The following is a 26206-nucleotide window of genomic DNA, read 5'->3' as shown; positions in this document are numbered from 1 at the left end:
ATGGACAGAGGAGCCTGGCGGGCTACATACAGTCCATGGGGTCACCAAGAGTCAGACATGACTGAGTGACTAACATTTTCACTTTTCAAGATCAGAAGACTTCAAAGTGGGCTAAATATATTACATGTGGTCAAAGAGGAGAAGAACAAAGTTTCTGGTCCGTACAATTCTAAGGCACTAACTACTAACTCCATTTTTTACAAATTCAGCAAGAATGATTCTGATTTAATGGCCTTAAGCTACAGGAAAGACTGCTCTTCCAAGGACTCTTCAGTATCCATTAGTTTCTGGCCACATACCAAGATTATCCATGTTATCACAGAGCGTTTCTTGGACTTCTAACCATGGAACCCTCTTATGAGCTGAAGACACTGTTTTATCTGAAGCTGAGGGCTAAAAGGGACACTTTAACAGAGCAAAGGCAAAAATAAAATAAAACATTTTAATCACAGAAACAGAGCCCACAGCTTCTTTGTCGTTGTCTCAGTGGCTCAGTTGGGTCAACTCTGGATTAGGTTGCCGTTTCCTTCTCCAGGGGATTTTTCTGACCCAGGGATTGAACCCACGTCTCTTGCATTGGTAGGTGAATGGTTTACCACTGAGCCACCTGGGAAGCCCATAGTTTCTTTGGACTCTAGCAATCAAGACAGGCTTGCAGCACTGAATGTACTGATCAACACTGACACTCCCGGTGAAGCTTTTGACTAAAGGGGCTAATGTCTCAAGGGAACCCTGATGAGGACATCATGTTACTCAGGGAGCTCCAAGAGGCCCAGAATGAGTGTTGGAGCTCTGTCTGTCTCTAAGAAGCCTCTTGCACAGAGTGTATCTCCCTGAACAAGTCACCAATAGTCTTAAAAAACTTGCACAGCAAGTAACTTCTGTTGCAACTACTCAACTCGTCACAGTGCAAAAGCAGTCATAGACCATGTATTAAACCAATGAGCATGGCTGTATTACAATAATAGCTTACTTACCAAGACAAATGGCAGGTCAGATTTGACCTGCAGGCCAGAACATGCCCACTCGTCATTAGAGGATGGGATACTTGTAGTGCTGAAAGAGTTGTAAAAGTCATCACCTATGGCCACCCCAAGTAAAGTACATACTGAAGGCAAACATTTTTCAAACTCAGGTGGTGGTGCTGTAGGGCAATGACGGGCATGAAGAACATAGAAGTCATGAAAGTGCATTTAACTGCACTGAAGACCTTAAATAAAATTATGAACCCAGGTTATAGAGCTGTTCTGGGGCAGAGTTTCTGATGTCCAGCATCTATGCTACTTGCGCTGAATAACTGAGTCAAGGCAGCAGTGGTGTATTCTCTAAAACAGTCCTCCTTAGTGTGACTGGGCATTTCTATGGAAACACTGCCCCTGACAGCTTTATTTCCATCTGTGTAACATTAAAGTCCAGACTTATCAACTTCCTGGGCACTGTAAACTACTTCTGCTTAAACCAGCTAGAGTGGATTTTGTGGCTTAGAAATTCAATTTTCTATTTACAGCTGGTGTATAAAAAATACAACTGATTTTGTATATTGATTTAGTATTGAGCAAACTTGCAAAACTTTCAACTTTAATACAGTAATGTTTATATAGAATTCTTCTGTGGTTTCTATATAAACAATCATGTCATCTATAAACAGTAAGTTATTAATTCTTCCTAATACTTAGACATTTCATCTTTGTTTTCTCATTTCAATTGCTAGAACTTCCAACAAATGTTGAATAGACATGATGAGAATGGGCAACTCTGGTTCCCGAACTCAAAGTGAAAATTTACCATTCAGTATGATGTCTGCTGTACCTGTTTTATAGTTACTTCTTCACCAGATTAATAAAGTTCCCATCTATTCCGAGGTAGCTAAGAGTTACTGTTGTTGCTGTTTTAATCAGGAATGGATGCTGAATTTTATCGTGCAATCATCATTTTCCCCTTTTAATGTGTCAGCAAATTATACTGAGTCCTCCAGGTGAAATGAATCTTGCATTTCTGAAATAAACCCAACTTGGTCTTATCCCTTTCATATACTGGGCTTCCCTGGTGGCTCAGCTGGTAAAGAATCTGCCTGCAATGCGGAAGACCTGGGTTTGATCCCTGGGTTTGGAAGATCCCCTGGAGAAGGGAATGGCTACCCACTCCAGTATTCTGGCCTGGAGAATTCCATGGACTGAATATCCATGGGGTCGTAAAGAGTCGGATACGACTGAACGACTTTCACTTCACATATGTTAGAGCAAACTGTATTTTCCAAAGATGGCCTCAACAATATAATCCCAACCCACATGCTTTTACAACGTGACCTCGACACCCTTCCCATTGGGTGGTAGGTTCTATGATCCTTTCCCTGGAATCGGGATGGGACCTTTGCAATTTTTTCAACCAAGACAGCACTATGGGTGTGGCAGTACGTGAATTTCAAGACCAGATTATAAAAATGCTAAGCACTTCCAATTTGCTCTCTTAGGACCCTGCACTTGAAACCCAGCTGCCATGCAGTGAGAAAGCTTGAACTACCCCACTCCGGCAGACCACAAAGAGAGGTCACATGCAGCCACTGCAGTTGAGATAAGCTGAGGTTCTACACAGCAGCCAGTGAGGGTCTCTACGACAGACAGCACCAACTGCAGGACCTGCAAGTGAAAATGCCCCCAGATGATTCCAAGATTTTCTCTGAGACTTCCCAACACGGGGCCCGGACAACATGGAGCAGGGATAAGCCATCACCATTCTGTCCTGTCCAGATTCCTGACTCACAGGATCCCTATCGTAATCAAATGGCTGTTTTAAGCCACAGCATTTTGGTTAGTTTCTTAAACCACTGTAGTAAGTGAAATACCGGATTTTGCTTTGCTAATATTTAGCTTAGCAAATACCCATGAGTAATATGGCCTGTGATTTTTCTTTTCTCATAACGTTATTATCAGGTTTCTTAGTTTTACTAACCCTTTTTTCTACTCTCAGGAAAAGTTTGTGTAATATTAATTCTTTCTCTCTTAAGTGTCTGATATAACTTCCCAGTGAAGGCATATAGGACTGCAATTTTCCTTGTGGAAAGGTTTTTAATTGGTGATTTAATTTTTATTAACAGTTATATTACTAATAAATTTATCTATTCACCTAAATTTCTAAAATTTTTGGCATAAAATTGCTCATTATAGCTTACCTTGTTCATAACTATGTGATCCCCCTTTTCACTCCTGACAGGTTATGTGTACCCTTTTTTCCTTTTCTTGATCAATATTGAAGTATGTAATTTTCATCAGTCTTTTCCAAGAACCAAGCTTTGCTTTCATTGGTATTCTCTATTATACATTTGCTTTATACGTCATTCTTCCTCTTTTCCTTATTCTTTCTTTCCCCTTATTTTCTTTATGTTGTTGTGCTTTTTCTAACTTAAGATAAATATTTGTTCAGTTTTTAGCCTTTCTTCTCCCCTAATATATGCTTATTAAGGTAATATACTTTAGAATCTGTGAATTCACCTCTTTTAGTAGTTCTGGGAAATGCTTAGCAATGATCTCTTCAAGTATTACCACTGTACCATTTTTGTTCTTCTTCTGGGATTCCAGTTACAGTTGACCTTTGAATGACAAGGGTTTGAACTATGCAGGTACACTTAGGTGTGAGTATTTTTCAATAGTACATACTGCAGTGTTACACAGTCCATGGTTGGTTGATTGCACAGACGAGGAGTTGCTACAGAGACAGAGGGGTGACTCTAAGTTATAAACAGATTAAACCCCTGTGTTGTTCAAGGGTCAACTGTAAATGTATATTAGACCTTCTCACTGTATCCTTTTAAATTATCTTACCATCTTTTCTGTATTTTTTATATTTTTGTCTCATGATGGTTCATTCTGGATCACTGTCTTCTAATCTATCTCATAGTTCACGAACTCTCTTCAGCTACGTAATCTGCTTTTAAATCCACTCTGTTCTTGTTTTCAGTCATTACACTCTTCAGTTCTAGAATGTCTATTTGGTTTTTATTTTTCAAATCTCTTGTTATTTTTAACAGTGTCCAGTTACTAACTGACATGTTCACTCTTGACTTCTGTTTCTTTTTAGATAGTGAATGTGGTTGTTCTGGAGTCTGTGTCTGATACTCCAATATCTCATGGTTTTGAGAATATTTTGATTGTTTTCATGTTCTAGTTCTTTTCATGGGTGTCCTATTTCCTTGTGAATCAATTTTTTACTTATGTGCTGCTCATTATATAAAAAAAATATTGAGAGGACCATTATTCTGATGATCAGGATGATAACATCTTCCCCTAGGATTTTGTCACTTGCTTCTATCAGTTGCCCAATGATGCTACTAGCTTAGGACAATCAAGATAAAGCTTCCCTGAACCTGGAAGCTTAGTGGTAAGGCTATGTTCAAGAGCCCCTTCATGTTTTAGGGATTCCATTCAAACTGGAGGGGTGATTTATTCGAGTCTCTATCCTTGATAGTCAACAAACTATAAACTCTGCCCTCATGGGTGAGTCTACCAAAAGCACTGCTTAACCTTACTGATGCTTTCTTAGGATAAGCAAATGTTTTCAGGGCAAAAATGATTTTGCTAGCAAGGCTTACCTGCTTGATTTTTTCATTCTTCCAGATGTTGGTATGGGAATCCTCCAATATCTTGCAAAGTTATTAAAGCTTCTGAGAAAATGTTTTTACGTCTTGTCCAGCTTTCTAAACTGTCATCAGCATGGTTGATTCAAATGACCTAGACTGCCATGACTGGAAGTAAAATTCCCACCATATGTCTTGAAATAACTTGCGAATTTTGTACTATAAAATGGTATTGTCTACTCAGATAAATAAACATAGTTTTGAAAAGATAGGAAGTAGAGTGATAGAAGGATACAACACTGAGAAAACATAAACATGGAAAGGAGAAAAGAAACGGACGTTGATTTACCTTTTAGCATTTTATAGAATAGCTACAGGAATATCTTGGATACTGACGAACATGTTACTTTTTAATGGAAAAATAAAAGGAGTTCATCAAAACCCCTTGATACACATATTCCTTGGTAAATCTTGAAATTATATACTCTAGCCATTTGGACTAGCTTTTCCACCTGCTTTGATATTTTGTGACATTCATAGAATATCTGGTTATAAGGAACTCTGAATCTTGTAAGTCAAAAGAAAGCCATTGCAGTCTGCAGATTAGAGTGGAAACTAGTGAAAACTTCCAAGGATGAAAACGGAAATAGCCATCAAAATTTTAAGCATAGGACTTCCTTAGTAGTCCAGTGGTTAAGAATCCTCTCTGCAGTGCGGGGAACATGGGTTTGATCCCTGGTCAGGGAACTAAGATCACACACACCTCGGGGTAACTAAGTCCCCAAGCTGAAACCACTGAAGCCCATGAGCCCTAGGCTCCATGTGCCACAATGAGAGAAGCCGCCTCAATGAGAAGCCAGCATACCACAGTGAGAGGAAGCCTGCACGCAGCAACACCCAATGCAGCCAAAAGTAAATAAATAAAAAAAATTTTTTTTTAATATGGACTTTATCTAGAATACTGAATTCAAGAGCACATTGGAAGATCATACACTGTGATCAAATTTAATTTACCCCTGGATGCAAGAATGGTTTAACATAAGCAAATCAATAAATGCGACATACTACATTAACAGAAATGAAGGATAAAAATTATATGATCATCTCAGTAGATTCAGAAAAAGCATTTGACAAAATCACCATCCCTTCATGATAAAAACACTCAACAAATAAGGTATACAAGAAATGTAACTCAACATAATAAAGGCCATATATGACAAGCCCACAGCTAACATCATACTCAACAGTGAAAACGTGAAAGCTTTTCCTCTAAGATCAGGAACAAAACAAGGATGCCCACTCCTGCCATGTCTATTTAACATAGTCCTGGAAATCCTAGCCAGAGCATAGTAACACGTTCAGTGATTTCTGGCACTATGTCAAAAACCTAGATATTGAAATAGTCAGAACATTTAAATGATAAAAGCTTCAGTAAATCCCTAAAACCCCAAACTGTAACAATATTTATAATACCCAACTTCTAGAAAAGGGGAATGTCACGTGTATGGTAGGTAACAACAACAACAAAAAAAAACCAATAAGGTGACTGTTGTCTTGTGTTTCATCAATGAAGTTGGAAGAAACACTGCCTGGAAAGCCAGGCATGCTTTCAGGAGGCTTTCTTCAAAATGTAGGTGGCCTGGGACTCCTTCCAGGAAGACCTTGGAAAACCAGTCTTCTGTGCTCTGTGTAGATGCTCCAGATCCTACAAAGCATGTAGGGGTTTGTCCTCTGCTAAAAACATCTTAGGAAAACAGACCATTCCCCACCCACCAGCAGACCACTACCCATTCCAGTCCTGTCTGGCTGGCGCCCCTCCCCAGCCTCAGGGCATTCTAAGCTAGCAAGCAGTGAGGGTCCTGCTCAAAACCCATCCCTTGGGACTTCCCTGGTGGTTAAGATGTCTTGCTTCCACTGCAGGGGGCATAGCTCAATCCTTAGTTGAGGAATTAAGATCACGTATGCCTCATGGCCAAAAAAAAAAAAAAAAAAGGAAGGATGCCATCTTCCCTTTGTTGCTTTCCTCTGGATTCCCAGGTGGTACGGTTGATAAAGAATCTACCTGTCAACGCAACAGACACAAGAGATGCAGGTTCAATCCCTGGGTTGCGAAGATCCCTAACTGTAGGAAATGGCATTTGATCCCTGGGTCAGGAAGATTCCCTGGAATAAGAAATGGCAATCTGCTCTAGTATTCTTGACTGGAAAATTCTATGGACAGAGAAGCCTGGCTGGCCATAGTCTATGGGGTCACAAGAGTTGGACACAACTGAGCATGCACGTTGGCTTTCTCATCTCATATTCCATTTCCCCTTCTTACACCCATCACTGTCTGTCTTCCTGCTCTCTCCCATTTTCCATCACTCCAGCATACCCCAGGACTTCAAATCATCCTGAGCAGGCTTACCTATGAAGTTATGTCAGAAGTACATCTCAAAATAACCACTCCCTCCTCCAAAGGAGATCTGTGACATGTGCAGCCAATATAACATTTAAAAAATAAAGCTCTAGTGGTCCAATGGTTAAGATTCTGCACTTACACTGCAGGGGGCCTGGGATCAATCCCTGGTTGGGGATTTCCACCATGCTGTGCAGTGTGGCCAAGAAAAAAAAAAAAATGGAGCATTGGTTACAAGGATAAATATATGTACTTGTCATGCACATTTCACTGTATGGAAAATTTACCCCAGTTAAAATAAGTTGTTTTTAATTAATAAGGTGTTAGTCGCTCGGTCAGGTGTGACTCTTTGTGACACCGTGGACTATAGCCCTCCAGGCTTCTCTGTCCATGGAGTTCTACAGGCAAGAATACTGGAGTGGGTAGCCGTACCCTTCTCCAGGGGATCTTCCTGACCCAGGGATCGAACCCGGGTCTCCTGCACTGCAGGCAGATTCTTTACAGTCTGAGACAATAAACAGATCCACAATGCTCCTGTCAAAGTTAGCTTGTGCCAAACTTCACCCTCACTCAGCTGTCTTTTGTTGACACTGGAACTTGTTTTACTTCCTCCAAAGGCAAGCTCTTTCCCACCTTGAGGCCTTCACACTCATGGCCCTGTCCATCTGGTATCTCTGCTGCCATCCGGCCCCATCCTATTGCCTTTCTTCTGGTTACACCTTTCCTCATCTAGCCAGTCTCAGTTTGGGTACCTTTTCCTCCAGGAAGCCTTCCTTCCTCCCTTCATCCTCATGGACGACCACGTGCTCACACATGCAGGCCAAGGCGCTTCTCTGCTTCCTCAGCATCCTCTATTCCTAGCACCACGGCATTTATTAGGAACACACATCAGAAGGGAAGATCCATGACATTCAGAAGGGAAGATCCATGACAGCAGGCCTCGTCTTTTTATTATTCACTGTTGGAGCCCAAGCACCTGGCACATCATGGATGATCAGTCAATATTCACACAACAAATGTCAAATGGAGGCATGAGGATAGCAGTCATTCTGATCTAGAACCTTCCTTCCCCATTTTACTGACTCTAATATGCCGCTGCTTGAATTCTGTGTCTGTCATCTCAAATCTGAGTTTAAGGCATCATAGGCTCTGGTTCTATTAATAATTGTGCTCAGGTTTCCTAGCTCAGAAGAAATTTTCTAGGTTCAAAAAGAACTGAAGTTGAGTTGACAACATGTATTAAGCCAATTAACATGTACGTTTCAGGCACATGTCCAATCTCTCAGCCAACAGAATTGGTTTGTCTAGACAAGGTTTTACGTGAGATGTTTGGCTACATGGCACTGGTCATTCTGGCCACCCCAGGGCAGCATAGACCTTAGCCCTTCCTGAGATGGAATTAATCATGTGACACCATGACACCTTCAAGCTTTCATCTTTGGAAAGTAAAAAGAAAAAAAGGTAAACCAACTAAATTCCCTAAAAACTCTCTCCCTTGCAAGGTTGTTAGGAGGGGAGGGAAGGAAAATGAGATGGATGAGTCAGTGTGAGTCAGTGTTAAGAAAAAGGAAAAAAAAAACCTCTGCTCTGGTAAACAGTTTGCTCTTTTACAGACAGGATTGGGATTACTCGGCTCCTACTGCTAAAAATACACAAATAACAGGTGGTATATATTATATAAGTAGTTCAAAAACAGAGACTCAGATCACTGACTCTAAAAAGGGAACAGTTAATCAGTGATGGGCCAGACCATCCCTAGGGCTTGTTTCTTCTGGGAGAAGCCCCCAAGACAAAGTCAGTGCTTCCTTTAAGACAATTAAGAGCCTAAATAATCATACTGTTCATTGAAGTGACTAAAGGAAGCACTGAGCTTCCCTTATAATAACTACCACTTAATGAGCACCTACTATGTGCTGAAAACAGTCCTGGCACTTCATATTATTCATCTTTAAATTTACAACAATCCTGTAGGATAGATATCATTCTCAGTGTTTTCTAGATAAGGAACCTGGAGCTTACAGAGGTTAAGTGATTTACCCAGGGTTGCACAGTGGCAGTCTATGACTGAACTCAGATCTCATTGGGAAGTGCTTGCTTTGCCTGGATCCCAGGCCCAATTCAGAAATATACATGAATCACTGCAAAGGCATTTTACCAGGCACCACCTGGGATACAAAGGAACAAGAGGATACCCTATTCTCAGGAGAGAAAAGTAAGAAGAAAATGGGACTCTCTAGGAGACAGTCATCACCATTTCCAGAATCTTGAACAAGGCCTATCACATAGGATTTGCCCAGGGAATGGTGACTGAAACATATGTAGGAGATAAGGGAAACACACACTCAAAAGTAACACAAGGCAGTCTGTGGTCAGTGGCACGAGAAAGAATGTATTAGGGGGGTTTAGACTAGATCTTGAAGCAGGGCTCTGAGGAAGACCCACAGCCAACATGGCATTTGAGATAAGCTTGACAAATGGACTTTGACAGGCGACAGTGAAAAGTAAAGAGATCAGTGCAGAACAGGCAGAAGCACTGAGATACAACCTTCGGCACCTCCAGCTAAACAGGGAGAAATAAAGCAATTGAGGGGGCCCTGGGTCTGCTTCAAGTCCCTTTGTGTGGAAAAGCACAAGAATTACAAACACTCCCTAGTTGATTCAGAGTGGTACAGAAGACATACTTAGTGGTTAAATAAATTAAGAATTATCATATAGTCTTTCTGGAGCAGAGTGGTGGTGGTGGTATAGGGGTAGAATCGAATAAATGGATACATTTGTTCAATTAAATAAACTGAATAAATATGTACACAAATCTAGAACACACGTGCTTCTATTGCAAAAGGAGTGCTGCAGATACGTTCTCCCACCTCCATTCCGTCAATACTGAATTGTTACAGTGAGTGCAGTTATTCTGTGAATCCAACTTTTCTTCTCATTTGACCTATAGCTCTTTCCTGAGGGAACTAGCTAAGTCAATGACTCTCCGTACACAGACACCGCAGGGCCTTTTGGAAATGGGGAAGAAGGGGAGGGCATGTTGGGTTGTCACAACATTTGACGGCTTCCTCACTCAAATGGATATTTAATAGGTGAGGCCCGAGATGTTACAAGTCTTCCTGACGGCTTCTTCCAGTGGCTCAGACAGTAAAGAATCTGCCTGCAATGCAGGAGACCTGGGTTTTATCCCTGGGTCAGGACGATCACTTGGAGAAGGAAATGGCTACACACTCCAGTATTCTTGCCGGGAAAATCCCATGGACAGAGGAATCTGGTGGGCTACAGTCCATGGGGTCACAAAGAGTTGGATATGACTGAGTGTTTAACACACACAAGATGTTACAAGTCCAGCAAACTGTCAGGTACTCTTAGAGGAACACTGCCCTTACCCTGGCTATCTTTCAAATACCAAGACCTTCATGTAAGTTGAAAGATGGTTTAAAATTATCTGAGCCTAGAACTTCTTTTCACATGGAACAAAATACTTTTACATGGAGACAGTGTATTTTCCAAGAATGCATGGGGGAGGAGAATGGAAATATTGTGGATGTAAATATCAAGGAAGACGATGCTCTGCTTTGTATTCATAGGTGAATTATGTCAGTACCATATTTTCAAACAGTTCAGCAAAAATTGAAACACAGACACATATGTTGATAAAGCATATGCAGCAAAATGTTAATGTTGTTTGATCTAGGTATTTGATACAGATGCTCACTGTACTCTTTAAAAAATTTTTTCTGTGTGTTTGAAGTTTTTCATAATAAAAATCTGCAGGGGCGGGAATCAATCCAGCCCCCACTAAATGAGAGGTCCTAAAAGAGGCAACAAGCACAGACTCTAGAGTTTTTCTTCTCCCACAGGAGATAAAGCAATGAATAGAACAGGCAAGCTTCCCACTCTATTTAGTTCACCTTCTACTGGGCAAAAGGCAATTAAACAGTAATAATTAAAAAAAAAGATAATTTCAAACATAAGCGAATTCTCTGAATAAAATTAAACAGAGTAATAGGCCAGGTGAACAAAAGTGGGGAAAGTAGGCTACATTAGAGTGGTCAGGGAAGGCTCCCTGGAGGAGGTGACATTTGAGCTGAGATCTATTACTAAGGTAAACTGGGGAAAGGGCACATGGGATCGCTCTGCGTTATTTCTTGCAACAGCATATGAGTCTCCAACTATCTCAAAAAGTTTTTTAAAAAACAAACACCATGGCTACTACTACAAGGCTACTGTGTACAAACCTACATAATATGTATACATACACAAAACTTTTTTAACTTTAATAATCTGTTCTATTTAACCCAGTATTTCCAAAACATCATCTCAGCATGTAATCAGTTAATTAATAGGTGAGGCCCAAGATGTTACATTAATGGTAAAAACCATTAATGACATATTCCTGATCTTTGTACTAACTCTTTGAAATCCACTGTGCACAACACATCTCAGGTTGGACCAGCCACGTCAGGCGCTCAGTAGCCCCATGCGGCTAACGGCTACCATACTGGACAGCCCCACTACAGAGTTCCATGCGAGGCCTTTGATCGTGAGCATGGAACTTCGACCCTCATTTCTGTCCACGCTCACTTTTCTCCTCCCCTCCCCCAGTTTTACAGAGATATAATTGACATACAACAGTGCATTAGTTTTAGGTGTCCAACCAAAACTCTTGCAGTGAGACAGGAAGGGAACCAGGGAGACCAGAGAGCAGGCCACTCCTGCTGTCTGGCAGCTCGCAGTTGGCAGCTGGGGCAGGGTGTGATTTGCTTCTATAGCAACACAACCAAATGGACTGGGTGAGGACAGAACAATGAAAGGGATCAAGGAAGAAGGTTTGCAGCCTAAGCAACCAGGTATTTGAGTTCTATCTACCTACCGGTGCTGCTGTAAGATTAAAGGAGCCAAGATGTGTAAGACGCCCTACACACTGCTAGGCACACAGAAGATGCTCAATATATGTGAAAAGTGAAAGAAAAATTCGAGCCTGAAGTTCCAGCATATAAAAAACTAAGGTGAATCTCAGACACTGGATAAAATCTCCCAGTTCCTCTAGAATTTAAAACTAGTTCCTGACTTCATTTTTCAACATTTAACAAGGAGGATCAAGCAGTACGTTTAGACCCCTTTCCAACATCCCCTTCAATCAAAAAGACATAAACACGTATCCCAGTGAAGTAAAGGAGCCCTGCGGCTATAAAAATCCAAAATTCTTTCGGCCAATCTTCTCAATTTACAAGTTTCAGTAAGATTTAAATTTATATGAGAAGTGGCATACCTTCTAACACAACACTGGCTAGGTAACTACTAAGGATGATTTGTGCTGGGTCTTTTGAAAAGAAGCATCACCAAAATATACTTGGATTTCAGGGGAAAAATAGTCAAGAGCCTGGGTAATAAACCATTTAAATAGAACAGTCTATGGGAAATAAAGCTAAGAGATCATATGTCATTGGGGCCAGATAGTGGAATTAAGAGTTTGCTCTTTTTTGACATAAAACTGCATTTTTGTTTTTATTTGTTTTTGTTATTTGGAGATACGGAACAAGGGTTTAGTTTCTTTGAATGAAGACGTTTATAAAAGTTTACGATGCTATAAATTATAAATGGTAAAAAGACAACATTTTTTACTAACTGAAAGAACAAAAATAGAACTTTTTTAAAACGCTAAACCTAATGGCAAGTAATGGTTTGAGAAGGGACTATCTTCCTGAGAAATTAAGTTTGGGGCACTGACTTTCTGACTTGGATTTATTTAACTCTCATACCCAGGAGACCTAACAGTTGATTGTCTGTCCAAACAAACACTGCAGAAATTTATTATAACCATCAGGGATATTCCATTTCTCTTCCCACAGTATCTCCTAACTCTTATCTCAGACAGATATGTGTGTGTGTGGTTTGGATGGATGTTCTGCATAATTAGAATTCTTTGCAGTGCTAAGGAGAAAGCAGAGTGTTTAAAACTTAGCCTTCATTTAAAAGAAAATGGATTTTTTTAGAGGAATTCTGGCTTTGGGAAAGCTATTTTTAATTAGGAGTTGAGCAAAGTGTTATAAGAAAAATATAGACAAATCAAGATACTGTTTATATTTCAAAGATGGTGAAACAGATTCTGCTATGAAATTGTTTCCAACATTAATCCCCTGCAAACCGTTTCTTAGGAAAACTATTTTTATCCCTTTATCAACTTGGTTGATAAGTATTTCATTTCCATCGCAAGTATGGACAAGCTATATAAAGCAAAATTGTTGTCATGCTTCAGGAACAAACATTTTGCAAATAAACATGAAGCTTATTGTGCTATAGTACTTGTTAGACAAATGGCTCTGGGGCTCAGGAAATCTCAGAACAAGAGTTCATACGAGAGACAAGCTTGACTTACAAAAAGCTCCCAAGAGCTCCAAAGGGTCTCACCAGATGGGAACACCACCCCCAGAAAACTGGGATTAATGTTAATTAACCCAGAACACATTTACAGGCATGATTCCACTGCCTTGTGTAGCAGGTCAGATGCTATTATCATTCTTACTTTTCAGATGCAAAAAACTGCAGCTCAGAAAGTCTGACGGCCAAGGCTCCCACAGAAGGTAAGCGCCACAGCCGCCAAACTCAGCGCCCTGAACCCGAGCAGCAGAGACAGCAGTGGACAGCAGGAACGGCGGCGGCAGGGGCAGCTCTCCAGCTGCACCCACCACGTGGCTGGGCTTTGCTCTTGGCACTGTGTGTGTGTCAGCTCATGAAACCCTCACCACAGCCCTGGGAGGGCGGCAGGCAGGTTTGTCTGTGGACCACCAGCCTCCTCTTTCTCCACACTGCCCATCACATATGCCCTGCAGCCTTCCCCCCAAAATCAAAGTGGGCACCCCAAAGCCTTCATGTTCTCTCTACCCAAATCAAAAATTGGTTCTAAAATGTCAATTGTTGAAGTTTAGAGGATGTGCAGTAGGGGTTTCTTTACACTCCTCTAGCTTTGTTTTGTTTTTTTTTTAATATTTATTTATTTGGCTGCACCAGGTCTTAGTCGCAGCGTGCGAGATCTAGTTCTAGTTCCCCGACCAGGGATCAAACCTAGGCCCCCCTCTGCACTGGGAGTGTGGAGTCTTAGCCACTGGACCACCAGGGGAGTCCCTCTATGTATGTTTACGTTTGAACATCACCTTATAAACATTTTTTTTTTTGCTCTCCTGTGGAATCTGACTTAACTAGAAGACTATCCAGTAACAATGAATTCAAAGGAAATGTTATGAAAGATGGCTATGTAATAACAGAAAATGACAAATTCGTTCATTCATTCCATGAACATAAATTGAGGGCCCATAGGTTAGGATCTATAAAGGTCCAATAAAAGACTGCTGCCCTCAACAGGCTAAGAGTTTAGGAGTAGGTACAAAACAGATGCAAAAATAATTATAGAGGAGACTATTTGTGACAAATGCTATTTTAAAAAAGGTTCAAATAAAGTGCTATGTGAATTGAGAAAAGAAGTTACATCAGAACAACTTGCATTACAGATTTTTCTAGGACAGTATGAAATTTCTGTGTACCAAACAGTAAGTATAATATAGACTCTGAGAGTGGCCCACAAGGAGAACTGGAGCTAAATCCAAAAGCAGAGTTAGGGCTGGCATGCCCACACACCCTCTTTTACAGTGTTATGATGATTTCCAGACTGAAACTCAGCCCTCTCAGTAAAAAGCGGCTGGCCTTCCTCCCAAGTCCTTGGATTAAAATATACTGATAGAGAAGGTCTTCCTGCAAAGATCAATAGCACAACACCCAAAATACGAAAAACTGAGAAATAAATGTCCAACAACAGGGTTTGGTGATCATCATTCATGGCAACTGATGCACAGTAATCCCTACATAAGAATTTAAAATGAAATAAAGTAGAAGCTCTCTCCTTGATGGGATCAGGACTAATAACAGTAGAATCCATTAAAAACAAAAACAGCCAGTTAAAAAAGAGAAATCGTTGGAAATGTAGGTTCACTTGCCAAATACTTGATAAGGGACGGAGATGGTTTCTTTGAGAATAAGTTCTAGCAATTAAAGTTTCTGCATGACCACACCCAGGAAATGACTTCCAGTTTTCACTGAAAAGCCACTTGTGAAGTTGTACAAAGGCAAAAGGGCTTTCCTGGTGGCTCAAACAGTAAAGAATCTGCCTGCAGTGCAGGAGACCTGGGTTCAATCCCTGGGTGGGGAAGGTCCCCTGGAGAAGGGCATGGCAACCCACTCCAGTATTCTTGCCGGAGAATCCCATGGACAGGAGTCTGGCGGGGTCCAGTCCATAGGGTTGAAAAGAGCTGGACATGGCAAAAATTCTACATTTTGATGAATTTTTTTTCTCTCAATCTTTTCAGAGGTCTCTTCCACCTCTAAAATTGACAAGAACTTTTTAAATACTCATTCACCTTTTGGGTGGGGGGTGCATGGGCTCAGTCATGTCTGACTCTTTGTGACCTATGGACTGCAGCCCGCCAGGCTCCTCTGTTCATGGATTTCCCAGGCAAAGAATACTAGAGTGGGTTGCCATTTCCTTCTCCAGGGGATCTTCCTGACCCAGGGATCGAATCCAGTCTCCTGTATTGGCAGGCGGATTCTTTACCACTGAGCCACCAGGGAAGCCCGCTGTTCTAAGAAACCCATTGTATGTATAAGAAGTTCTTTAATACACAGTAACAGTCTTTTACAAATAAGGAAACTGAGGCACAGGGAAGTTAAGTAACTTGCTTGAGATAATACAACTAGTAAACAGCAGACTGAGAATTCAAACCCAGGCCATCTGGTTCCAGCTTAGTGACTTGAACCATTAAAACTCCCTAAAACCAAATGGTGAGCACAGCAGTGTGCTGGGGCTCTAGAGCAGAACCAAAAATAAATAAATAAATGAACAAATCTTTAAAAAAAAAAAAAGTAAACAGTCAGATATGGCCAGTGGCTATTGTATCAGACAGCAAAGTAGAGCTATTTACTAGCTGGGAACGTTCAGAAGGCTGCGGAAATTAAACACTAAGTTTTACAGGGACAAAGGAGAGGCTTTGTTAGCATTCATTAAGTGGAGATTGGATTAAAAGCTCCTACTGTAATATTGGGTTTCCCTTGTGGCTCAGACAGTAAAGCGTCTGCCTACAATGCGGGAGGCCCGGGTTCGATCCCTGGGTCGGGAAGATCCTCTGGAGAAGGAGATGGCAACCCACTCCAGTATTCTTGCCTGGAAAATCCCATGGACGGAGGAGCCCGGTAGGCTACAGTCCATGGGGTTGCAGAGTCAGACACAACTGAGTGACTTCACTTCACTGTAATATTAAGGCTTCCCTGATAGCTCAGATGGGTAAAGAATCTGCCTGCAATGCTTGAGACCTGGGTTCAATCCCTGGGTGGAGGGAATGGTTATCCACTCCAGTATTCTTGCCTGGAGAATCCCACGGACAGAGGAGCCTGGTGGGCTACAGTCCACGGGGTCACACAGAGTCTGAGCAACTAACACAGACAGACTGTAATATTAACCGAATGAGGAGACACTTGTGATGCTGTTAAATGGAAAATATGAGATTATAAAACATTATATCAAGTATGTCTCGTTTCTGGATTAAAAAAAAACATGACTAAAAAGACAGTACACTCGTTCAAGACTGGCTTCCTCCAAATGGAAAGTATCGAGGTCATGGCTGGCTGCCTTCAGAGGCGGGCACTGCACGTCACCATATCTGCAGACATTTTCCCTCTCTTTCGCAGCAAGGCATCCCTCTACTGTTGGGGACAGTGGTGTGTCCAGCTAAGAAAGGACATTTAGCAGCCTCCTCACAGACATAAACGGTTAATGAGGTGTAAGCTGTACGTGCTGGCTGAGGTTTCTGGTATTTGAAACGGTGTCCTTGGCCCTCCCTTCTACTTCTTCCTGCTTCAAGGAAGGACTGTTTGGTTGGAGAGCCAGAAGTCCAGTTGTGACCTCAAGGTGACCATGAGCGTGCCAGCCATGTTATGAGGACAGTGAAGCAGAAAGAGAGAAAGATCTAGACTGTGGCAGTGCCATGCCAGCAACAGATTGCCTATTTTGGACTTGACGTCTTTTGAAAGAAAAATAATTTGCCTTAAAGCCAACCCAAATCCTAGCTGACCAAACTACTTGGTGTCCATTCCTCCTACCCACAGGAAAACTTCCTAACAGACACACAATTCTGTTCGGGACTGGCCTAAAGATAATTTCATCCCCATTGTAAATAACTTGTTTAAGAACCAGGCTGAAGTCAACAAGGCATGGCGTTGCCCTGGCGACAGGAAGCGGCTAGCGAAGTGGGCACATGACTCGATTCAGGCCAGTGACATTGCAGGATTAGTGCTGGGGGCGGGGGATGTGAGAGAGAGTCTCACTCTTGGGAGAACAGAGGAAGTAAGAATCTTTCTATTCCTTTGGTAGGTGCTGTCCATGGATCTGGGGCCCAGAATTGCTGCCCATATTTTGCTTCTGGGCTGAGGATGAAGCCAACACCCCAGGGAGGGCAGAGCGGCCTGAGACAGTGGATTATGTTAATGATGAAGTCTGTGCTACCTCTGGGGCCTATATGTTATATGCGCCAAAAAATATTCACAGTACAGAGAGATCATCTTAGAGGCAAGGGACTAGGCGCTGAGTGCTATTCAAATATTGTGAGAAAGGCAAATAAGGGAGGTCTTCCCAAGGGGCATGCAAAGTCAGGCACTGGGTCTTCAACAGTTCTGTGCCTTTTCCATGAAAAGTGAAAGTGTTAGTCACTCAGCTGTGTCCAACTCTTTATGACCCCAGGGACTGTAGCCCACCAGGCTCCTCTGTCCATAGGATTCTCCAGGCAAGAATTCTAGAGTGGGTTGCCGGGCCCTCCTCCAGGGGATCTTCCCAACCCAGGGATCAAACCCATGTCTCTTATGTCTCCTGCATTGGCAGGTGGGTTCCTGCACTGGCCACCTGGGAAGCCCACTGGAGTGGGTAGCTATTTCCTTCTCCAGGGGATTTTCCTGACCCAGGGATCAAACCCAGGCCTCCGGCATTACAAGCAGATTCTTGACCATCTGAGCCACCAGGGAAGCACACGCCTTTTCCATACCAGGTCTGATAAAGAAGTTACTACACACACAGGAAGGTACCAAATACTGAGTTATCTAGCAGAACTTTTTGTTCTTCTGGTCTTCTACAGGCTTCTGCCAAGAAAGGACTTCCCTGGTGGTCCGGTGGTTAAGAATTCCCCTGCCAATGCAGGGGACATGGGTTCGATTCCTGGTCCAGGGAGATTCCACATGCCTCAGAGCAGCTAAGCCCCATGAGCTGCAACTACTGAAGCCTGCACATCCTTGAACCTCTGCTCCAGAACAAGAGAAGCCACTGCAACGAGATGCCCGTGCACCATATCCAGAGAGTAGCCCTTGCTCACAGCAACTGGAGAAAGCCCACGAAGCAAGGAGGACCCAGCACAGCCAAAAATAAATACATAAATTTATACATAAAAAAAGTCACTGAATAAGTGTACGTGTTTCAAAGGCATTATAATAACCCTAACAGTTGGCAGATAATGTCAAGTGCTTGCTAACTACCTGCCAGACCTTGTGCTGAGGCTTTTATTTTCATGCAATCCTCACAAGAGACGAGGAACTTTCATTATGTCCATTTTACAATGAGGAAATGCTGAAGCTTAGAAAGAAGGGTTAAGTTTTCTTTTAAAAAAGAAGAAGACTCACAGAAAAAACTAGTGGTTACTAGTGGGGCAAGGGAAGTGGGAGGAGCACTATAGAGGTGGGAGAAAAAGGGTTATTATGGGATTATATGAAATCATATTTGTGAGGCTTCTGAAAACTGTAAAGCATGATAGATTTTAAAGAAACTTTCACTCAATAAAAAAATTAAAAATAAAAAAAGATGATCCTCCTATTCAAATGCTAATCACAATAAGGGCTTTTCTACAAGTTATCAACGAAATTAAAACATTTAAAAAAAAAAAAAAGGAAAGAAAGACTAAGTAACTTGTAGAAGAAAGGGCCAAGACTTGAACCCATGTCCAAAGGACTCCAATGCTTCCTAATCATGCCTTCATATTGCTTCCTCTGGATACATAAAAACACATCTATGATTTTCCTGAGACTGCACTGTTTTAAAATAATCTGTTCTCTTGACCCTCTAAGTACACTATACTCAGCAGACCATAAAAGTCCCAATGGTTTGGTTTGGAAAAGACGGCCATATGCGCCACATACAACAAGCAGAGCTCATCAAGAAACACTGCATGTTAAACCCTATGCACACAAGACAATATAACTGCATGGGACTTCTATGGTGGCTCAGGTCTGCCTGCAATTCGGGAGACCCAGGTTCAATCCCTGGGTCGGGAAGATCCCCTGGAGAAGGAAATGGCAACCTACTCCAGTACTCATGCCTGAAAAATTCCACTGGACAGAGGAGCCTGGAGGGCTACAGTCCATGGGGTCCCAAAGAGTCGGCCACAACTGAGTGACTAATCTGTGTTGCAAATTAGATCACCAGCACTTCTTTTCCAAGCTTCCTTTTGGTGGTAGGCAGAGGCACACAGCAGGCAGGCTTATGGAACTGAGAACGGGAGAAAAGCGGATTAACTCCCGTTACGCTGGAACTCCTCTCCCAAACAGTTCCTCTACCTACTAATCCCCAGCCAACTGCAGGTACAGTTTGAAAAGCACTGATACAAGCAGCCCCTCACAGTGTGGTTTTGCCAACACATAAGACCAACCCAGGAAAGCAATGCTGTGAGTAACCAGTATTGAACTGAATATATGGGCTCTGTTTTCTGAGCACATACTGAGAACATGACTCAGGATCGGGGCTTCCCAGGTGGCACAGTGGTAAAGAATCCGCCTGCCAGTGTGGGAGATGTAGGTTCGATTCCTGGGTCGGGAAGATCACCTGGAGGAGGGCATGGCAACCCACTCCAGTATTCTTGCCTGGAGGATCCCACGGACAGGGGAGCCTGGTGGGCTACAGTCCACGGGGTCACAAAAAGTCGGACATGACTTCATGACTGAGCACGCACACACGCAATGAAATAGTAAATAGATCGAGGCAACGATCATCAACAGCTGCTAAAACCATTTTGTGAAAGGCTGATGAGAAACTTAAAATGAAGGGATCATGCTAACAAACCCCTGAACCCATGATCAATCTTACCAGGTGAGAATCAGCCTTTACTGCCTGCTGACATGATACACAGCACCAGCCATAAAGAGCAACGGCCAAAAATAATAAAGGGAATGGAGGAGGACATTAGAGGGATATAACCAGGCAAATCCAGAGTAGCTGGACGGGACAAATGACCTGAGTTTTCCACAAATGAAAGGTAAGGGGAAAAAAGAAGAGGCAAAATTGCTATAGATTCAAAGACTTAAGCAACTATCACCCAGATGTGATCCTTGTTCAGATCCCAATTCACACAAACCAAGTGTGCAAAAACATCTATGAGAAAATGAGAAACTGAGTATCAAACGGATACAAGGTAATGTTGAGGAATCACTGCTGTTCATTTTCTTAGGTGTGATCATAGTATTGTGATTATAGGGGGGAAAAGGGAAAGAAAAAATCCTTATCTCTCATATGCATATTAAAGTCTTTATAGATGAAATGATATGATGTCTTAGGATTTGCTTTAATATAATCTGTGGTGGAGAGGGAGTGGAGGGTATAGATAGAGTAAAACTGACCATATGTTGGTAACTGTTGAAGCTGGGGTATGAGTATAAGGTATGTATTATACCATCTTTTTTACTTTTGTATATGTTTAAAACTGTACATAAGGAGAGGCTATAATATAAAAAGAAAATAAGAAAACCTAGATTCAAAGTCCAGAATTTATTAGATGTAGGAGCTAGGAGGTTTCTTAAATCCTCTGAAATTCAATTTCCTCATCTTAAAACAGGAATGATAATCCCTATCTAAGGATTACTGGAAGGAGTGAAATGAGATCGTGGGTTCACATCTCTTGGACATGAAGCTCTTAAAAACTGCAAAATGCTTATTAGATGTCAGCACAACAGTTAGTTCCCTCTCTGGGAGGCTCTGAGAGCAGAGACATTACAGGTTTGTGGGAAGAGAAGTAGGTAATGAGCTGAGTCCATTTGGACTCTTAACAATTTTTGCTTTGTAGTAAGCATTTGGTAAGACACTGTTTACCTCATTGACCCTCTTCTCCCCAAAGGACAAAGATATTTGCAATTAACTAAAGGTCTATAACTTGAGTTGTTTATATTTCTTGTTTGCTTTCCCAATTATATTTCCCCTGCTAAAGGTAGAAAGTCAAGTAACAGGAGACTGTGTTGTTAAGATAAAACTGAATGCAATTAAGAATCAATGTAACCTAAATAGGACTTTGTTTAAAATATTTCAGGTGCTTTTAGAAGAGTAGACATGCATCTTTTAACACCAATGCTTTGTCTCAAATAACGGGAAGTGAACAAAGGTTCAAGTCTAAGGAACACAAAGGGAAATTTTGCACTCTGGCTTCAGCTCACAGAATGGATTGGCCACGGTGATCTTTCTATAACTCGAATGTGATTAAGTCATTTCCCTTCATTTCAACGGTTTCCCTCTACTATCAGGAAAGAGTCTAAACCACTGAACAAAAAGGCTCAGGTGGCTCTCCAACCTTATTCCCTCTCTTTTCCCCAAGTCTAAATTCCATGGACAGAGGAGCCTGGCAGGCTACAGTCCATGGGGTCGCAAGAGTCTGACAGGACTGAGTGACTTTCACTTTACTTCACTTCTCCAAGTCTAAGCCCTCTCTCCCCACAGGCCCCCAGGGTTCTGTCCTTCACTCCTTTCTCCTTTACCTCTTGGTTGTCAAGTCCTGTTGATTCTCCCAAAAGGTCTCTCAAATCAGCCCACTCCATTCCATTCCTGCAGCCACTGCCCTAGGTCTGACTCTTTTTTCTCTCTGTCTCTCTTTTTTTTTAACCTTTATTCCCCCATCTCCCCAAATAGGATATATCCTTATTGTTTTTTTCTGATTATGAAAGCCATTCATGCTCATAAAAAAGAAAAATAAGGCAATAAGGAAAGGAATAAAAGGCTCCCCATGGGTCTCAGGACACAAAGAACTTATCTTTCTGGCACATTCATCGTCTATAGCAACATTACTCAAAATAGCCAAAAGGGGAAAGCAACGCAAATGTCCATCTACAGAATGAATAAACAAAACGTGTTCATACATACAATGTATATACAAAATGTATATATACATACAGTGGAATATCATTCAGCCTCAAAAAGGAAGGAAATGCTGACATACCACAACAATGACGCACCTTTAGTACATTATGTTGCTGCCGTTGTTGTTTAGTAGCTAAGTAGTGTCTGAGTCTTTCGTGACTCCATGGACTATAGTCTGCCAGGCTCCTCTGTCCATGGGATTTGCCAGGCAAGAATACTGGAGTGGGTTGCCATTTCCTTCTCCAGGGGATCTTCCCAACCCAGGGATGGAACTCATGTCTCCTGCACTGGCAGGCGGATTCTTTACCGCTGAGCCATCAGGGAAACCCTTAGGACATTATGCTAAATGGGGGGGGCGGGGGGGGGAAGCACAAAAAGATAAAAATTGAATGACTTCACTTATATGAAGTATTCAGAGTAACCAAATTCATAGAAACAGAAAGTAGGATGGTGGTTGCCAGAGACTAGGGAGAGGGGTAAACGTGGGATTGTCTTAATGGGCATAAAGTTTCAGATTTGCAAGATGAAAAAATTCTGGAGGTTGATTGCACAAGGATGTAACTATCCTTAACACTACTAAACTGTACACTTAAATATGGTTATGATAAATGTATGCATTGCTTACCACAATAAAAAATAAAAAACTGTTTTAAAGAACTCATCTTGGGACTTCCCTGGTGGTGGTAAGTCACTACACTATGGTAGCGACTCTACGCAATGGTAAGACACCATGCTACCAACACAAGGAGGTTGGGTTCAATCCCTGGTCAGGGAAACAGAGTCCACGTGCCACAGCTAAAAAGATCACTCATGCCACAGTGAAGACTGAAGAACCCGTGGACCCCAGCTAAGACCAGCACAGCTAAATAAAAAATATTTTTTAAAAATAAAGAACTCATCTTTCTAGACATCTTTCCTATCAATATACATGTATACACTTAAAAAACTCCCAAACCAACCAAGTGAAATCTGTTTTCACACCATGTGATGTAAACATCTTTCTCATATATATATATGGCTACCACCTTTCTCTTTTTTAATGGCTGATTGCACCTATCACATGACTGCATCATAATGTAGCCACTCTGTTATTACTTTTTCAATATTATAAAAACATCACAGTCAACATCTTTGCATATTTTCTCATGATGTTTCATAATAGACATCTGGGTTTTTTACATGCTTTGTTCCTGGTATCAATACCCTGATTTTCCCAAAGAAAAAATTGCTTCCTCTGCATACAAACACACTTCCTGACCTATACTCCCCAACCTCCAGCCAACTCTTATCCTATTTGACTAGCCTGGGTACATTTATTTTAAGGTTTATTCTTCAGTATTTATTTTTCATGTTGCTACTACCAATTCACCTATAATTCCATTTTCTTACTCCTACTGCTGGTATAAAGCTATTGTTTTTTGTCTCTCTTGTAGCTTGCTTATTTTTAACTCAATTCTCTTGGATTTTTTTCAGCAGATAATCATCTCATAGGTAGACAATCATATCATTTAAGGAGTGATTAAGAGCAAAAGCTCTGGGCTCAGGACTGGATTCAAATCCTATGTGACCCGGGCTAAGCATTATACCCCAATGTCCTCATCCATAAGCTGGGAATTACACTAGAGGCTCTCTCTCTCCCAGGGTTGTTGTAAAGAGCATGCTTTCAATGGAGACTAGTGTACCTGGAGAGGGCTTAACACAATGCTAGTTCAATAAATGTCTCCTATCTGATGAGAAGGAATATAGAACTTTCCACATTTACATCTTTTATTTTTCTGCTGGCATTACACGGGCACATTCCTTTTCAGCAATTACCTTGCTTACCATATGTCCAGGAAAAAAAAAAAAAAGAAACACGTCATCAGACTCTTTGTAAAGGATCTGTGCTGTGGATCGTATCCATGCTCACATTTTTGGCAAGTTGTTTGTGCCATTTATTTTCCCCTGAGAAAATCTCCTGTATTTTCTGTCTCTCCCTCCCTTACTGGCTCTACCATCAGCACTGACATCTGCTCCTGTCTGTCTGCTGCTTAAAAAGACTTCACCTGATTCCCCAACTGCTCTCCAGCCTTCTCCTCGCCTCTCTTCACAGCCAAACTTCTTGGAGCTGCCTACACGTTACTTTCTCACATCCCACTCGCTCCTCATTCCACTGACATATTACACTGAACCTTTGGAAGATGCCGATATTATAGATTCCGCCCCCATCATTTCACCAAATCTGCTCAATTGGGTTTCTCGGTGACCTCTATATTTACTTAAGCAAAAGGCGTATTTTAACATGTAACTTATTTTACTTGAAATCTCAACTGCATCCAACAGAGTGGATCTCTTCCTTAGGCTTTCCTTACGACACTCTCCTAGTTTTCCTCCCACTTCTCTGGCCATTTCTTCTTGGTGTAGTTCCAAGTGAATGGTTCTGCCAAGAGTGTACAAGATAGTGACCCTGAATGATCAGGGCCTTAAAAAAACAAAAACAAAAAAACCACTCTCTGGATGGGTCTCTTCCGGTATTGATTCAGTTCTAGTTGTACTGGACTACTTCCATCACCATGGATGTACCTTTGAACATGTCTAGAATACATGCCATGAGGGTAGGAACCTGATTCCTTACACAGGGCCTGGCACATAACAGATGTTCAATAAATACATTTTTTTTTTTTTAATCACCATAAATGAATAGCTGCAACGTGAAAAACAGACTGGAGGAGTGACGAGACCAAGAGGGAACACAAACCCCTGATCTTTGGAAACCACACCTCTGATCACACACACACATACCCCACACACACACTCACTGCCCTGATTTAAATCCTTTGGTGTTCCCCACCAACCCTCACAACAAAGTCCAAACTTACAGGGAGACACAAGAAAGTCTTTCAGAAGGGCACCTGCTTCTCTCTCAGACACACCTAGCTAGACCACTTCCACTTCCCGGAATCTGTCTCTAACCAGGCTATGAAATGTTAACAGATGTCCAAGAAGCCTGCATTTTCTCCCCAGGACCTTACGCTGGTCGGTTCTCTCTGCCCAGAACACTATGCACTCCACCAGCTTCATCTTCCGGCCAATGCAAAGGTAGCTGTCATGTCTCATTTTGAAAAGCATCTTCTTTTGGAATCTCTCTTTGACCATCCTCCCCAACCTCATCTCCAGAAATCTGGGTTAACTGCCTTCTCTGTGTATTCACAGTCCCCTGAATGTCCAAAATCATAGCTGGAACCACAATGAGCTCCTATTTATACCTTAACACTGTGGAGTTCCCTGAGGACAAGATGTCTCATTCACTTATTTTTACACCTGGCGATCAGCCCAGGCCCTGGAACACAACACATGCTCGATAATGGACCTTCTTTAGTAGTAGTAGTAATGATAAAAGCTCCCAAGGATTGAGGGTTTAGCTGCAAAGATCTGAAATATATTATTTACTTTGTAATAACCTTCTAAACTGAACTGAACTGAACCTTCTAAAACAGGTGCTGTGATTGTCCCCATTCTGCAGATGGGAAAACTGATGTACAAAGAAGTTAATCCTCTCTGGCCCCAGAAGAGTCGCACAGATGCTCGTTTTCGGCAGTTCGGAGTTCTTTGTCGACCCCCAAATAAGAGGTGCTTTTAAAAAAACTTTTGAATCAGGCCAATTGCCCCCACCCCCACCCCCAACATAATGAACAACGCAAAGCGACTCCCCGCCCGCGCCCGACGAAATTAAACTGCTCCAGGGGCTCCTCCCCGGCGCCAAGGATGGAGGAGTGGGGAGCCGCGGATAAAGGTCAGGCCCTGTCTCCTTTCCGGAAACCCCAGCGGCCCAGCCCCTCGCCCGCTGCGAAGAGTCGACGCCTGGAGCCGGGCGTTGGGCCGCGATTGCCCACCCGGCCCCTGCTCACCTGCCGTCCCGCCGCCAGCCGAGCCCGGGCCGCCGGCCCGCAGCGCCTCCCGAGGGCTGCCAGGCGCCCGCCGAGCTCAGCGGAGCCCGTTGCCTTGGCGACTGGAGCTGCCGAACTCCCGAGACTCGCGCTACGGCGGCTCGGAGGGGACC

The 26206-nt window shown here is 42.2% G+C and overlaps 1 protein-coding gene across 1 annotated transcript in view; it reads right to left on the bottom strand.

The window, feature by feature from the left end:
* Positions 1-26206, bottom strand: part of PKIG (cAMP-dependent protein kinase inhibitor gamma) — a 76740-nt gene extending 50534 nt beyond the window's left edge. The window contains exon 1 of the mRNA XM_043478920.1: positions 26055-26206. The gene's annotated coding sequence lies outside the window, so the exon portion shown is untranslated. The remainder of the gene's footprint in view (positions 1-26054) is intronic.

The sequence above is a fragment of the Cervus canadensis genome, chromosome 10 (assembly GCF_019320065.1).
Source record: "Cervus canadensis isolate Bull #8, Minnesota chromosome 10, ASM1932006v1, whole genome shotgun sequence".
In the NCBI taxonomy this organism is placed as follows: domain Eukaryota; kingdom Metazoa; phylum Chordata; class Mammalia; order Artiodactyla; family Cervidae; genus Cervus; species Cervus canadensis.
Note: the sequence above shows the minus strand (reverse complement) of the source record. Positions and strands in the feature narration are given on the sequence as shown.